At 42.1% G+C, this 15,571-nt stretch overlaps 1 long non-coding RNA gene across 2 annotated transcripts in view; it reads left to right on the forward strand.

Moving 5' to 3' along the window:
• Positions 1-15,571, forward strand: part of LOC137226278 (uncharacterized) — a 96,696-nt gene that overhangs the window by 70,887 nt on the left and 10,238 nt on the right. For both annotated transcript variants that reach the window (XR_010944280.1, XR_010944282.1), the window contains one exon: positions 8,320-8,424. This is a non-coding gene — a long non-coding RNA (uncharacterized lncRNA). The remainder of the gene's footprint in view (positions 1-8,319; positions 8,425-15,571) is intronic.

Raw genomic sequence — 15,571 nt, forward strand, 5'->3', positions numbered from 1 at the left:
CTTGCATTCCTTGAAAAATCCCACTTGGTTATGGTATCTTATTTTTTTTAATGCTTTACTGGATTCTTATTGTGCCTATTTTGTGATTTTTGCATTGATACTCATAAGTGAGTAGTTTTCCTTTTTTTGTACTAGTTTTGCTGTTTTCCTATTGCTATAATGCTTGCTTTATGATAATAATTAGAAAAATTTCCTTATTTTCTGTGCTTAGTTCTGTGAAATTATCTGCATATGGCGATTTTTGGCAGGGAGTACGTAGAGGGCAACTCTGACAACTTTATTCTATTCTACTTCTGTACATTTAGATTTCCCATCTTTTCTGGGGTCAGTTTTGATCCATTTCATACAAGTTTTCCAATGTATTTGGATATATGTGAGCAAAACCATATATATATATATTATGTCTTTATATATACATATATGTATATTTCTGCTGTATCTGGTTATTTCTTCCTTTCCTATTTGGTGTGTTTGTGCTTTCTCCTTTTAAAAAAAGTTGGGCTCACTAATAGTTAATCTGTTTAGTTGATTTTCAAAAATCAGTTCTTGTATTTGCTGTTTTTAGTTATAAAAATTTATTACTTTGTGCTTTTCTCTATATTAATTCCTTCCTCTTAATTTTTCTTCCTAATTTATTGTTTTGCATACTCAAGTCATTAATTTTTATTCTTTCTTGTTTATAAGCATTTTAGGCTATGAGTTTTCTCCTGAGCATTTATTTAGCTATATAATTCCATATGTGAGGTAATAATAATAATAGTGGTAAATAAATCAGCCTCTCATGAAAATAGTTTACAACTTTACATTAACACAGTCTTCTGAAAATAAACATTTTAAACACATATGGTTTCCTATAACAAATATTTTTAATTTCAATGTTACAAGACAACTATCCATGGAAGTATTTTTTTTTAATTAATTACTTAATTTTTGGCTGTGTTGGGTGTTTGTTGCTATGCGCGGACTTTCTCTAGTTGCAGCGAGCAGGGGCTACCTTTTTTTGTGGTGCACGGGCTTCTCATTGCGGTGGCTTCTCTTGTTGCGGATCACGGGCTCTAGGCACGAGGGCTTCAGTAGTTGTGGCATGTGGGCTCAGTAGTTGTGGCTCTCGGGCTTTAGAACGTAGGCTCGGTAGTTGTGGCACATGGGCTTAGTTGCTTCGCGGCATGTGGGATCTTCCTGGACCAGGGCTTGAACCCATGTCCCCTGCATTGGCAGGTGGATTCTTAACCACTGTGCCACCAGGGAAGTCCCCATGGAAGTATTTTTAAAAAATTCTTTCAATAATGTGGGAATGCTCCTTGGTCTTTTTAGTTGACTGATTCAGACAAATGCTCAATTCTGTAAGCACAAGATCCAGGGGAAAAAAATGTAGATTTCACTAAATTTTCGAGTAACTGATATGTAAATATTTTTACTGTCTTCTTATCTATCTAACAAGACTCAATGTTTGGTTTATGACTCTCTATTTTCTTTTTTTTTCACATCTTTATTGGAGTACAAATGCTTTACAATATTGTATTAGTTTCTGATGTATAACAAAGTGAATCAGCTATATGTATACATATATCCCCATATCCCCTCCCTCTTGAACCTCCCTCCCACCCTCCCTATCCCATCCCTCTACGTCATCACAAAGCACCGAGCTGATCTCACTGTGCTATGCAGCAGCTTCCCATTAGCCATCCATTTTACATTTGGTGGTGTATATACATTAATTCTACTCTCTCACTTCATCCCAGCTTCCCCTCCCCCTCTGTGCCCTCAAGTCCTTTCTCTGTGTCTGCGTCTTTATTCCTGTGCTGACACTAGGTTCATCAGTACTGCTTTTTAAAATTCCATATATATGAGTTACATACGGTTTTTGTTTTTCTCTTTCTGACTTACTTCACTCTGTATGACAGATTCTAGGTCCATACACCTCACTGCAAATAACTCAGTTTCGTTCCTTTTTATGGCTGAGTAATATTCCATTGTATATATGTGCCACATCTTCTCTATCCATTCATCTATTGATGGACATTTAGGTTGCCTCCATGTCCTGGCTATTGTAAATGGTGCTGCAGTGAATATTGTGGTACATGTATCTTTTTGAATTATGGTTTTCTCAAGGTATATGCCCAGTAGTGGGATTGCTGGGTCTGGTCGTTCTATTTTTAGTTTTTTAAGGAACCTCCATACTGTTCTCCACAGTGGCTGTATCAATTTACATTCCCACCAACAGTGCAGGAGGGTTCCCTTTTCTCCACATCCTCTCCAGCATTTGTTGTTTGTAGATTTTTTGATGATGGCCATTCTGACCGGTGTGAGGTGATGCCTCATGTGGTTTTGATTTGTATTTCTCTAATGATTAGTGATGTTGAGCATCTTTTCATGTATTTGTTGGCCATCTGTATGTCTTCTTTGGAGAAATGTCTATCTAGGTCTTCTTCCCATTTTTGGATTGGGTTGTTTGTTTTTTTGATATTGAGCTGCATGAGCTGCTTGTATATTTTGGAGATTAATCCTTTGTCAATTTCTTCATTTGCAAATATTTTCTCCCATTCTGAGGGTTGTCTTTTTGTCTTGTTTATGGTTTCCTTTGCTGTGCAAAAGCTTTGAAGTTTCATTAGGTCCCATTTGTTTATTTTTGTTTTTATTTCCCTTACTCTAGGAGGTGGGTCAAAAAGGACATTTCTGTGACTTATGTCATAGAGTGTTCTGCCTATGTTTTCCTCTAAGAGTTTTATAGTGTCTAGCCTTACATTTAGGTCTTTAATCCATTTTGAGTTTATTTTTGTGTATGGTATTAGGGTGTGTTCTAATTTCATTCTTTTACATGTAGCTGTCCATTTTTCCCAGCACCACTTATTGAAGAGGCTGTCTTTTCTCCATTGTATATTCTTGCCTCCTTTGTCAAAGATAAGGTGACCATATGTGCGTGGGTTTATCTCTGGGCTTTCTATCCTGTTCCATTGATCTATATTTCTCTTTTTGTGCCAGTACCATACTGTCTTGATTACTGTAGCTTTGTAGTATAGTCTGAAGTCAGGGAGCCTGATTCCTCCAGCTGTTTTTCTTTCTTAAGATTGCTTTGGCTATTCGGAGTCTTTTGTGTTTCCATACAAATTGTAAAATTTCTTGTTCTAGTTCTGTGAAAAATGCCATTGGTAATTTGATAGGGATTACATTGAACCTGTAGATTGCTTTGGGTAGTATAGTCATTTTCACAATATTGATTCTTCCAATCCAGGAGCATGGTTTATCTCCCCATCTGTTCATGTTACCTCTGATTTCTTTCATCAGTGTTTTATAGTTTTCTGAGTACAGGTCTTTTGCCTTCTTAGGTAGGTTTATTCCTAGGTATTTTACTCTTTTTGTTGTGATGGTAAATGGGATTGTTTCTTTAATTTCTCTTTCTGATCTTTCATTGTTAGTGTATAGGAATGCAAGAGATTTCTGTGCATTCGTTTTGTATCCTGCAACCTTACCAAATTCATTGATTAGTTCTAGCAGTTTTCTGGTGACATCTTTAGGATTTTCTATGTATAGAATCATGTCACTGGCAAACAGTGACTGTTTTACTTCTTCTTTTCCAATTTGTATTCCTTTTATTTCTTTTTCTTCTCTGATTGCTTTGGCTAGGACTTCCAATACTATGTGGAATAATAGTGGCAAGAGTGGATATCCTTGTCCTGTTCCTGATCTTAGAGGAAATGCCTTCAGTTTTTCACCATTGAGAATGATGTTTGCTGTGGGTTTGTCATATATGGCTTATTATGTTGAGATAGGTTCCGTCTATGCCTACTTTCTGGAGAGTTTTTATCATAAATGGGTGTTGAATTTTGTCAAAAGCTTTTTCTGCATCTATTGAGATGATCATATGGTTTTTATTCTTTTTTCTTAAAGCCTCTTTATCAGTGTTCTCCCTTTCCTTCAAGGCAGTTTGTTACATTGTTAACTAAGGCTTATAGCTTTTGTCTTCTGTTATAATTTTTAACCAAGATCAAATTAGTGAATATCAAACTTATATATTTCTGATTTCAATGTTATTATTTTATGAATGAATTATTTTAATATTTCACCTTGAGTATAGTCATTAATTAGGTTTCTTGTGAATATTTGAAACTTTTTCCTGTCTTTAGAAATGTCATCTATCCATAGAAGCATAGATGCTCACTAAGAGTTAAAAATTTGCATCAGATGGTGGGTTTGGGGTGCTCATTGTACTATTTTTTTTTATGCTTTCCTGTGTATTTGAACATTTTCATAATAAGAAGCTGGAAAAAATCAGATCTATTTATATAATTATAATAGACATCTAAGAATGCTTCAGAAATGATCAAAGAAGAGAGGGAGCTGGCCATTGGAAGGGACACAGTGGCTGTTTGAATTATAAGCAGACAGTTGTTACCCTCTGTTGTTTTTCCTCATGGAGAGTGGAAATGCTCTGGTGTGTGACAGGAAATATTTAGATTGGGTAGTAGAGGGAATGGCCTTCTGTAGGAGACCATGCAGCTGCTTCCCCTTGCTTGTCTTTAAGAGCTCCATAGATACTCTCTGTGTCACATGGTGGAGGTGAGGCGGCTATCCCTTTGGTTGGAGAGAGAAGACAGTTGAATCGTTTCTCAAACAGACCCAGGGGCAACTGTAACTCACATAACTGTATAGGGTTAGCCAGGACGGTGTCCAGTGCCCTGAAAACAGCAAGGGTGTAGATCAGGTTCTGCCTACAGTAGACCTGCTGAGCTCCACAGATTCCCTCTGTGGATTAGCCTCTGCCGTGTATCTCACCCAGAGCAGTTCCATCAGAACTCTGAGTACAAGCCAGGGAGGGGCCCTGGAGTTCACAGAGCCCAGCTCTTTACTCTTCTGGGAATGAAGAGTTCATACCAACCAGGCACTTGACAAAAGTATGGGATTTTCCAAGAGAAACAATCCTTATGACATTGGTCAGGCAAATTTCCCTGACAGTAAAAAATCATTCATAGGACTTCCCTGGCGGTCCAGTGGTGAAGACTCCGTGCTTCCACTGCAGGGGTCACGGTTTCGACCCTTGGTCGGGGAACTAAGATCCCGCATGCTGTGAGGCACAGCCAAAAAGAAAAGCAAAATGTCATTCACCCAAAAGATAGTTGGTGCCCACTATATCCAGAGCCATACCGAGACTATTTGGGCTACAGGATCGTTTCCAGAGTGCCATGTATTGTAACATCTAGGGGGACGGGTTCTGGATTCTGACCTGGTTTTAAATCCTGACTGTTCCATTAGCTAGCTATGTAACTTTGGAAGCAAGTGCCTGTTGGTCTCTGTGCCTCAGTCCCCTCCTCGGGGGAGTGGGTTTCAGGATTGCAGCACCTAGCTCATAGGGTCTGCTTGGAGGATTCGGGATAACATGTTTGAAACACACGTAATAAATGTTCAGTAAATGTTCACTATTGTTATGTAGCCTGGTTGTGTTGCATCCTCTTTGACAAACCCCATGCTCTTCATTTTCCAACCACTCAGTTACCTTAAACAGACCCCAAGTTACCTCAGGGCTGAGAAGCAGCTACTCTTGGATTTTCCTGGTTAGCCAGCTGGAGGGGGTTTCCAGGCTCTCAGGAGCTTCTTGCCTTTCTAGCTTCATCAAAACCATTACATTCTCAGCTGAGAGGACTCTGACCCTTGCTATTGGGTTCTGTGGGTGAGGGAGCAAGAGAACCACCCTGTGGCGATGGCCTTGGGATCTGTCCTCCTGTCCTTTCCTTTTGAGCTGTAGGTGTAACTGTGGGTGATGAGATTCATTTAGCTCCACCACGGGCAGCCCCAGGGGTCCTGCTATATTAACCTTCATCTACATTCAGGAGTAACATCCCTACCAAGGCCTTGGTGTAAGTCATTTTTGGGAGACTTTGTGACTCCATGTGCATCTAGTACCTAGATGTGTTTGGATGGTTTCCCGGTTTCTGTGGAATTTTGAAACTTGGAGACCCAAGTATTGATTCACTGAGGGAAACTTTCCCCTCTCTGGAGTGAAGTTGTGGAGCTTCTCTGGAGACTCATTACAACATTGTGCTAATAAGGCCCCAGCCACCTCAAATCCCTTGGCTGTTGATTGCTCTAACTTTGAAGCTGGAAGTTTGCCCTTTTATCCCCCAGTTGCAGAGCATAGCAACTTTGGGAAAGTTTAGTGAGTCTGGTTGAGGGAGTGAGGGTAGAATGGCAGGCAAGGCCCTTCCAAGGGCTGGATCAGTGGGGTTATGACCATGGGCATTGTGTGGCTGTGATGGGTGGGAGTGTTCCACGTCCAGGAGCTACAGGATGATTCCTCCTGTGTCCCTTTCCTAGGAGTCTGTGTCTGCCCCTCCACCTCTTCATCCACTGTGTCCACTGAGCTTGCCCACCCAGAGTGGCCTTCTCAAAACCTGGGCCCATCTCAAGGCATGGGCCTCCACACCTACAGCCTCTCTCTGCTCAATGTCACCTCTTTAGATGGGCTTTTCCTGTCCGTCATGTGTAAAACAGAGTCCCTTCTTATCCTTCCCTGTCCCCTTACTATGCTTATTTACTTTTATTCGTAACACTACCTGACATTTTATTTACATATTTATATTTGTCTGTCTTCCCTACTAGAAGGAAAACTCTATGAGGGCAGAGACTGGTGTGTTCATTGCTGTGTACTCTATACTTAGAACAGGCTTGGCACAGAAGAGGTGCTGAATAAGCATTTTTAAATGAAAACAAGAAAGCAAAACACCTCTTTCCCAGAGGAGTCTTTGCACAGAGGAGAGTAGCTGTGGGATCTGGGCGGAAGAGGAGCTGTGCATTTCTTGCAGCATTTTTCAGGGGTTTTGGGTGTGAGATGCAGGAGTACCTTTTGAGAAGGGGATGTGAGGCATGAGAAAACCAAGGGTGAATCATTTAGAACAATTCTCATCCTCTTGGGATGATTGGTCTCTCTCTGAGAATGATACCAGTTGACTCAAGATGTCTTCAGCACCTTTGATTACTCCACTGAGGTGAGCATAATATGTTCTCATCCTTGGACCTCAGGAATGGGACCTAAAGTAATTTGAAGTATGGAGGATGAATACTCAAGAATATAGGCTTGCTTCCAGCCAGACAGGACCATTCCTTGTTTAAAGCACCGTTACCCTTGGTCTTCCTGCTTTTTCTCCTGCCATTTCTCCTAACAGGAGTGCTCTTCTGCTGCTCCCCCTTTCCAACTGCTACCTCCTCTTCTAGATCAGGTTCAGATTCTTCTTTTGTGAAGCCTTCCCAGCCATCATGGGGAAGAGCAACCTTTCCTTCCTCTAAACGCCTTTAAGTCTTACTGTTCATGCTTTCATGACATTTGGCCATAAATGATTTGGGGGCAACTCAAGTACTAACTAACTAACTAACTAACCAACTAACTAACTCTGAAGTCTTTGGCTTCTCTAGTCTCCAAAGGAAATCCTTCCCTTCAGTGTTTAAAATCACAAAAGTCCAAGCTCGGATCCTGATCCACCACTAAAAGTTCAGCTGTAGACTGGTTCCCCACCCATGTAATTCCCAGAGGATACTTACATTTTCTGCCTAGCCCTGCTGGTTCTGGAGTTCTGCGGGACCTCTGGCCATCTTGTGACCAGCTTCTCCAACTGCTACTGCTTTCCCCATACCTCCTCACCCCAAGTACAGACGAAGACCCCTGTATTATCTGTCCAAGCACATCACAGACCAGCACGTACTGAAGCTTTGGGATAATAGGAAGGACTTCTAGTATAGGAAAGAGGGAGGAAAAGCCCATAAAACGAGATACAGGAAATTATTATTCTTGGAGTCCACCAGCCATATATACGTAGACAGGGTTTTTGGTTTTTTTTTCTTTTACACTTTCCTCATTCCTCATTCTGCTGCCACATGGCCACAAAACCTACCTTCTGCCATGTAGTACCCTTGCCTATATCTCTCTCCGCTCCTTTCATCCCTGGGTGCAGGACCCTGATCTTTGAGACCCAGCAAGAAGGGAAAACCCCATTTTAGCCCCAGGCTCACTTCTCAGGACACATCTTTTTCTGCAGAGATGGATCTCACTCCATAATGCAAGCCATTTCAATGTCATGAAAGAGAGCAGTGTACCTCTCTCTGTCTTAACCATTGAAGACACTATTTTGGCTTTGCTGCCATAAAGCCATTGGAATGTTTTCCCAAACAAACATAGTCTGTTCCCCAAATTGAATCTGAAAATTGCTGATAAGTTTAAAATAACTTATTCTGGCTTTTAGATATTACATTTTCAAAAATTGGGGGGTTCAATCTCATTAGAACACTTCATCACACATATTTTTTTCTTTAAATGTGTTTTCTATCTTACAGAAATTGGCAGAATGGTAAAGCATCTAGGAGGAGATTGGTGATGCCGTCTAAGGGAAGACCAGGGGAGTCTGTCCCTCCCTTCTGAAGCTCCGAGAGTGTCTGGAGGTGGGTGTGTTGTGTTTCAAGAGAGTCACACTAACAAAAATGTACTTAGGAGTGATGAGCATTTCAGAATGACATTTGGTTAATTTGCATGAGAGATAGGACTGCTAACCAGAAATGCTCTGCCCAGTCTATTCCCTCCCTCTGCCCTATTCCTCCCAGTCAGAACCACTCCCTGAGATCTCACTGACCCTTTGTAAAAGAAAAGTGTGTTCTTCCATCTCAGTCAGTGGATGTCTAGCATGGAGAAGTCTTGGGAAGCAAGCAGTACCTCAGAAAGAGTTAAAAATTCCTCCCTAGTCATTCTGCCTGTCAGGGAGTAGGCAGGGGCCTGCTCACTGGATGAGCCCAGAGTCATCCAAAAGAGCAGGGGCGGCCGGCCACTCCCTGGGTAAACTCATCCTTCCTGGGACAGAGCCCCTGGGAACTGAGATAATGGCAATCATGAGGTGTGCTCCCCTCCTCCACCGCTAGGAGTCTGCCATGAGCTGGCGAGGAAGGCAAGTCATAGACACAGTAAAAGGTGAGAGACACCGGGAGGTGCTCTAAGTGGTTGATTACTTACAAAGAACCTAGAAATGAGGGAAATGGATGGTTCCAATCAGTGGTTCTTAACGTTTTTGAGTCACAAAGTCATATGAGAATTTGACTCTTCCCATCCTCACCCTAATCTACATAGACACACCATTTCACATATATTTCAAGGGTTTTCCCAGAATACCCTGGAATTCATCTGTGGACCTTCTGCTCAAAACCGTAAACCCCTGGAGGGCAAGGACTGGGCTTGTTCGCTGATGTGTGTCCAGTGCCTACCTGAAGTGTCCAAGATGAAGGAAGTGTCAGTAAATGTTGAGAGCTAAAAGGCAAAAGCAAACCTGCGCTTGCCTAGCAGAAGCCAGGCCAGGGTGTGCAAACACCAGTGGCATCAGTGCCATGAGGGGCTTTGATGGTGACATCCCTGTCACTATTCTTCTTGACATTTAAAGCCAGGGCTGCTGAACTGTGAACTCTTCACTCTTCTGACTCTCTGGTCCTGACCTAGCGTGGTGACCTGAGACATGTACGGTCAATGATGGTCTGGGGAAGAGATAAGTGACATTTTGAGGATTCTCACACTGCTACCTGGTTTTTGCAATGGCTTTGATATCAGTTTATTCTAAAGGCTTCTTTGAAGTCATCATTCAGCTGCATTTACTGAGCATCTCAGGGTCTACTGTGTTTCAGGAGGGTGCTTGATAAATGCTGAGGACTGAATCACCATAACAGCTGGTCTGGGTCACTTCAAAGTCCTCTGCTACTGCCAGCGAGGGAACAAGAGGAGCCACTGTAACCACTACCACTTTCAGAAACTCCTACATCACTGGTCTGCTATGAGCCATGCTGAACACAGTCAAGTTGCTCATAGAACCTACTCCTAGGCCAGTTAAGTTCAGAAAGGGATGGGGCTCCATAGTAAAGAGAACTGAGCCCCAAAATATCAGAAGCTTTAATGAAAAAGGTCTATCAATTCAGAAGCCCCAAAACTCACAGATTCTTCCAAAGAACTGCCAGAATGGAAGACACACAGTGCACCAAAGATTTGGTGCTGAGCATAGCCCACCAGTTCATACACTTTCTTCCCTGTGTTAAGCTCCCTGTTAGGGATTCCATAGTCCTTTCCTGAAACTTATCCTCAGGCTGGGGCCACTGTCAGATCTATTTTTATGTCCTTAAATCTACAAGAAGATTAGAGTTTCAGTCCCTTTGAACCCCTGGGAGAGTCCTCACTTTATATGCAAATTGGTATATGCTAATAGATATGAGGGGGCACTTCTTAGCTCTGCTGCAGCATTCAAGGCACTAATTAACATAAGTGGATGCTCTGGGGTGTGACCTTAGGAAGCATGTCAATGGTGCCAGGTGGAGGATGGATGTTATCTGCTCTTCCCAGATGTACTGGAACCCCAACTCGTGCCCAGCCAAGATATGCTGCTGGTCTAGCTTAGTAACAGACATTTTGCCTTATTTCTGTAAATGACTAATGACTTTCTCTTCATTCTTGTTCTTCATAACCTCTCCATATATTTGGCACTGTTGACGCTTCTGCCATCTTGGATTTCTCCTCCCCTGCTTCTTAACCCTGCACGGTTCTGTTTCTGTTGGTTTGCTTTCTGACTATTCCTCTTGTTCCCCATGGTGATTTAACCAAGGGCTTTCCCCGAAGCTTCATCCTTTTTTCCTTCTCTACATAAACTTCTCCAGCGTGTACGGTTTCGTATCCACTTGCTTGCTTGCTCACTCACTCACTGAGCCTCTCTCACGTCCCTTATGTGGTACTAGGCTTAGAGAACACCAAGATGAATAAAATCTAGTTTCTGCCTTCAGGGAGTCATATAATTGATAAGTGGTAACTTGACCCAGTGCCTGGCTCCTTCTACTCACATTCCAGTGCTCATTGCCCTCTGTCTCAAGACTGTAAGTTATTTATGCATGCTCAGTCTTAATCTCACATGACTCCTTTGCCTGTAACTCCAGCTTTCATTGATTTTCTTCTCCAACAAACTGCTCTAGTCAGGAGAGCTGTTTGTTTGTTTTTTTAATTGAAGTATATTTGATTTACAATGTTGTGTTAATTTCTGCTGTACAGCAAAGTGATTCAGTTATAGACATTATTTTTTATATTCCTTTCCATTATGGTTTATCACAGGATGTTGAATATAGTTCCCTGTGCTATACAGTAAGACCTTGTTGTTTATCCATTTTTTAAAATGTATGTATCTATTTATTTATCTATCTATTTATTTTTTGTGGCTGTATCGGGTCTTAGTTGGGCATGTGGGATCTTTTGTTGTGGCGTGACGGCTTTTCATTGTGGCATGCGGGCTTCTCTCTAGTTGTGGCACTCGGGCTCCAGAGCATGTGGGCTCTGTAGTTGGGGTGCCCAGGCTTAGTTGCCCCGCAGCATGTGGGATCTTAGTGCCCCAACCAGGGCTCGAACCCACGTCCCCTGTATTGGAAGGCAGATTCTTAACCACTGGACCCCCAGGGAAGTCCCTCCATTTTATAGATACTAGTTTGCACCTGTTAACCCCAAACTCCCAATCCATCCGACCCCCACCCCACCTCCCCCTTGGCAACCACAGATCTGTTCTCTATGTCTGTGAGTCTGTTTCTGTTTCATAGATAAGTTCATTTGTGTCATATTTTAGATTCTATATATAAGTGATGTCATATGGTATTTGTCTTTCTCTTTCTGACTTACTTCACTTAGTATCATAATATTAGGTCCGATCATGTTGCTACAAATGGCATTATTTTGTTCTTTTTTATGGCTGAGTAGTATTCCATTGTATATCTTTTTTATCCATTTATCTGTCGATGGACATTTAGGTTGATTCCATGTCTTGGCTATTGTGAATAGTGCTGCTATGAACGTAGGGGTGCATGTATTTATTTATTTATTTATTTGGCTGTGCTGGGTCTCAGTTGCGGCACGCGGATCTTCATTGTGTTTTGTGGGATCTTTAGTTGTGGCATGCGGGATATTTAGTTGTAACATTTGAACTGTTAGTTGCGGCATGTGGGATCTAGTTCCCTGACCAGGGGTTGAACCCAGGCCCCCTGCATTGGGAGCATGGAGTCTTAGCCACTGGACCACCAGGGAAGTCCCGCATGTACCTTTTAGAATTACAGTTTTGTCTGGATATCTACCCAGGAGTGGGATTGCTGGATCATATGGCAACTCTATTTTTAGTTTTCTGAGGAACCTCCATAATGTTTTCCATAGTAGCTGCACCAACTTACATTCTCACCAGTGGTGTATGAGGGTTCCCTTTTAGGAGAGCTGGGTTTTATTCCTTCAACAGTTTTATTACCTTGGGTAACTCATTTGACCTGTATTGGATTTAATATCTCTATCTGCGGAATGAGAAGGTTGTAGCACCGGGATTCTTTCATCTCCAAAATTCTATGATTATTTACAATTGGAGAGAGGTAGTGGCTAATACAAAACAGCAATTATATAGTGAAGCTAATGCTTTTTATAAAAAACTTATGAGCAGCATCCTCATGGGGATTGCTAGCACATCATAAAATTGTTTGCTGGGTCTGGAAAATATTTGTCCTTGTCACTTATTATAATTAGCCAGTCGCCAGAGCTATTAACATGTTCAGGTAAGAGGAAGGCAGGCATGGGAGTGGCTGAAGTTAAAGCAGGATTAGGTGGCAGCCTTAAACTTTCTGGAAGGATTGTCCTCATATAGGTACTGTTCTGAGATCATTGATCTTTATAGTAAGTTTGTGCCTTTATCCGTAAATTTATACATGTTATTCATGTTAAATAAATTTCTATAGAGTAAGAGTTCTGCTTCAGATCTTAAAAAAAAACTTCCTGATTAGAAAAATGATATCATTTCCTTAGTCATTGATACTTTGAATTAAAAAAAACAGATCCATTCAAGCTAGTTGACTAAAGGGGTATGTGTACATATGTGAAAGGATGAACTATTAAATGGCAATGAAAATGGATCACACGCAGCACAGTTGAACCTCCCAAATGTAAGATTGAGCAAAAGATGCCAGATACAAAACAACACATACTATATGGATCCATTTATATGAATTTCAAAAACAGGCAAAACTAACCCATGATGTTAGAAATCAGGATAAAGGTTACCTTTGGGATGGAGGAAAGGAGTTAGAGAGGGACTTCTGGGGCGCTATCTCATGACCTAGGTGGTGGTTACACTGGTGTGTTCACTTTATGATAATTCATTGAGCTTGTGAGTTGTGTGCTTGTCTGTGTATGTGTTATATTTAAATTTAAAAAGTTAGGACTTCCTTGGTGGCACAGTGGTTAAGAGTCCGCCTGCCGATGCAGGGGACATGAGTTTGATCCCTGGTCCGGAAAGGTCCCAAATGCTGCAGAGCAACTAAGCCCGTGCACCACAGCTACTGAGCCTGCGCTCTAGATCCCGCGAGCCACAACTACTGAGCCCACGTGCTGCAGCTACTGAAGCACACGCCCCTAGAGCTTGTGCTCCGCAACAAGAGAAGCCACTGCAGTGAGAAGCCTGCGCACCGCAACAAAGAGTAGCCCGCTTGCTGCAACTAGAGAAAGGCCACGTGCAGCAACAAAGACCCAATGCAGCAAAAAATAAATAAAATTAAAAAAAAAAAGCAGAAACAAATTCCTACAAATTTCCAAGTTCCCACTGGGAACCTTTAGCCGAGTACTTCCATTCTCAGCCCACAGAAGTCACTTCCTTCTTCTAGGCCTCCTCATCCTTTGTGTGGTTGGTACACTTGTCTGCCTGTCTTCCCCAAGAGACAGCAAATGCCAGTGAGGGCAGAAAACTAGGTATTGTTAATTTTGGGTCCCCTACCCTCTTTCTCCTAGGAACCTACATTAGTGTGACAAAACAAAATTATTTTTAAGGCAGGACAAGAAAATTTTAACCATCACCATTTTCTCTGCCATTTGACCCACTCCTCCCTCCTCTTTAGTGTGCATTGTGCATCTGCATTATACATTAACTAGATCCCCTTAGAAGACACAGGAATGATGCCGAAAACTCAGCTTCTCTGTACACCAGTGCCAAACTGAATTGAAACTGGAGGGAAGGAGGCAGGGCACAACCTTTGTAAGAATGACATAGCCCGAGGACATGACATAAACTGAGTAGAACCAAATGGATCCAAGATGGCGGACAAGTCAACTTTTTCCACTAGACGTTGAGCCTCAGTATCAGCAAGCTCACATCAGCAAGCTAAATGACACACCCACAGGCATCATGACAGTTCCAAGACCGACCATAGGATCAAAAAGTGGGCGGTGGGCTTCCCTGGTGGCGCAGTGGTTGAGAATCTGCCTGCCAATGCAGGGGAAACGGGTTCGAGCCCTGGTCTGGGAATATCCCACATGCCGCGGAGCAACTAGCCTCGTGAGCCACAACTACTGAGCCTGCGCGTCTGGAGCCTGTGCTCCGCAACAGGAGAGGCAGCGACAGTGAGAGGCCCGCGCACCGCGATGAAGAGTGGACCCCGCTCGCCACAACTAGAGAAAGACTTCGCACAGAAATGAAGACCCAACACAGCCATAAATAAAATTTTTTAAAAAAGCAAAATTCCTTAAAAAAAAAAAAAATTGGGCGGTGGCCCAATTCCTCAAAATCCCTGCCCCTTCCTAAAATAGCTGGAATACTCCTCCCACTCATTAGCCTATGAAATTACCCACCCCTATAAAAACTGACAACCCCATACCTGGTGCCTTTCTCACCTTCTGAGGTGGCCCACACTCTGTCTGTGGAGTGTGTTTCTCTCTAAATAAATCCACTTCTTACCTATCACTTTGTCTCTCACTGAATTCTTTCCGCGATGAGACGTCAAGAACCTGAGCTTCATTAAGTCCTGAAACCAGGTGTGTGATGTCAGTTGGAAGACTGTGGGTTTTGGCCGGGTTTGAGTCCCGGCCGAGTGGGTTCCAGTCCCAATCTGAGGTGCACAGTTTCAATTCCACTTCAAAGACATGGTTCCCAGTTCCTTAAGAAAGACTTGCTGGGTCACAAAGCTGGCCAGAGTCTGATTTAAATTTTCAAGGCTAAAGATGCATATATTGATACCTTTAATATTTATATACCTATACATACTTTAATATCTATATACATTTCAAAGAACAAACGTAGAACTCACAAGTTTTCTAAAGTAGATGTCTAAGAAAAGGGAGAGGAGAGACAGCTCTTCCCTTTTAAGCCTCGTTGACGAAAAATTAATCAGTCGATCTAAGAAAGAAATGGAAAATTTTATTGGAGCCAAATTTGAAGATTATAACTTGGGAAGAGCATCTCAGAAAGCTGTGAGAACTGTTCTCCCCATTAGAAGTCAAGGCACAGTTATATAATTTTTTTGAGACAGAAGACTGCACATCAAATAATGTATTATTGACAGTTTACATGATCCAGATCTAAACGTCATCGTGGTGGGTAATGTGACCCCTTACAAGATCAAGAAGTCATGCTATTTTTGTAGGAGTTGTCGTGTTGATGCTGGGAGAATGTTGCTCTTTATGGTTAAGCAGGTATTCCTGCCAATGGGGAAGGTCTGGTGTTGCATAATGCAGACACACAGTGCACAGTGGGGGAAGAGAGGAAGCCAAAGGGCAGAGAAGAATTTT

Source organism: Pseudorca crassidens, chromosome 1 (assembly GCF_039906515.1).
Source record: "Pseudorca crassidens isolate mPseCra1 chromosome 1, mPseCra1.hap1, whole genome shotgun sequence".
In the NCBI taxonomy this organism is placed as follows: domain Eukaryota; kingdom Metazoa; phylum Chordata; class Mammalia; order Artiodactyla; family Delphinidae; genus Pseudorca; species Pseudorca crassidens.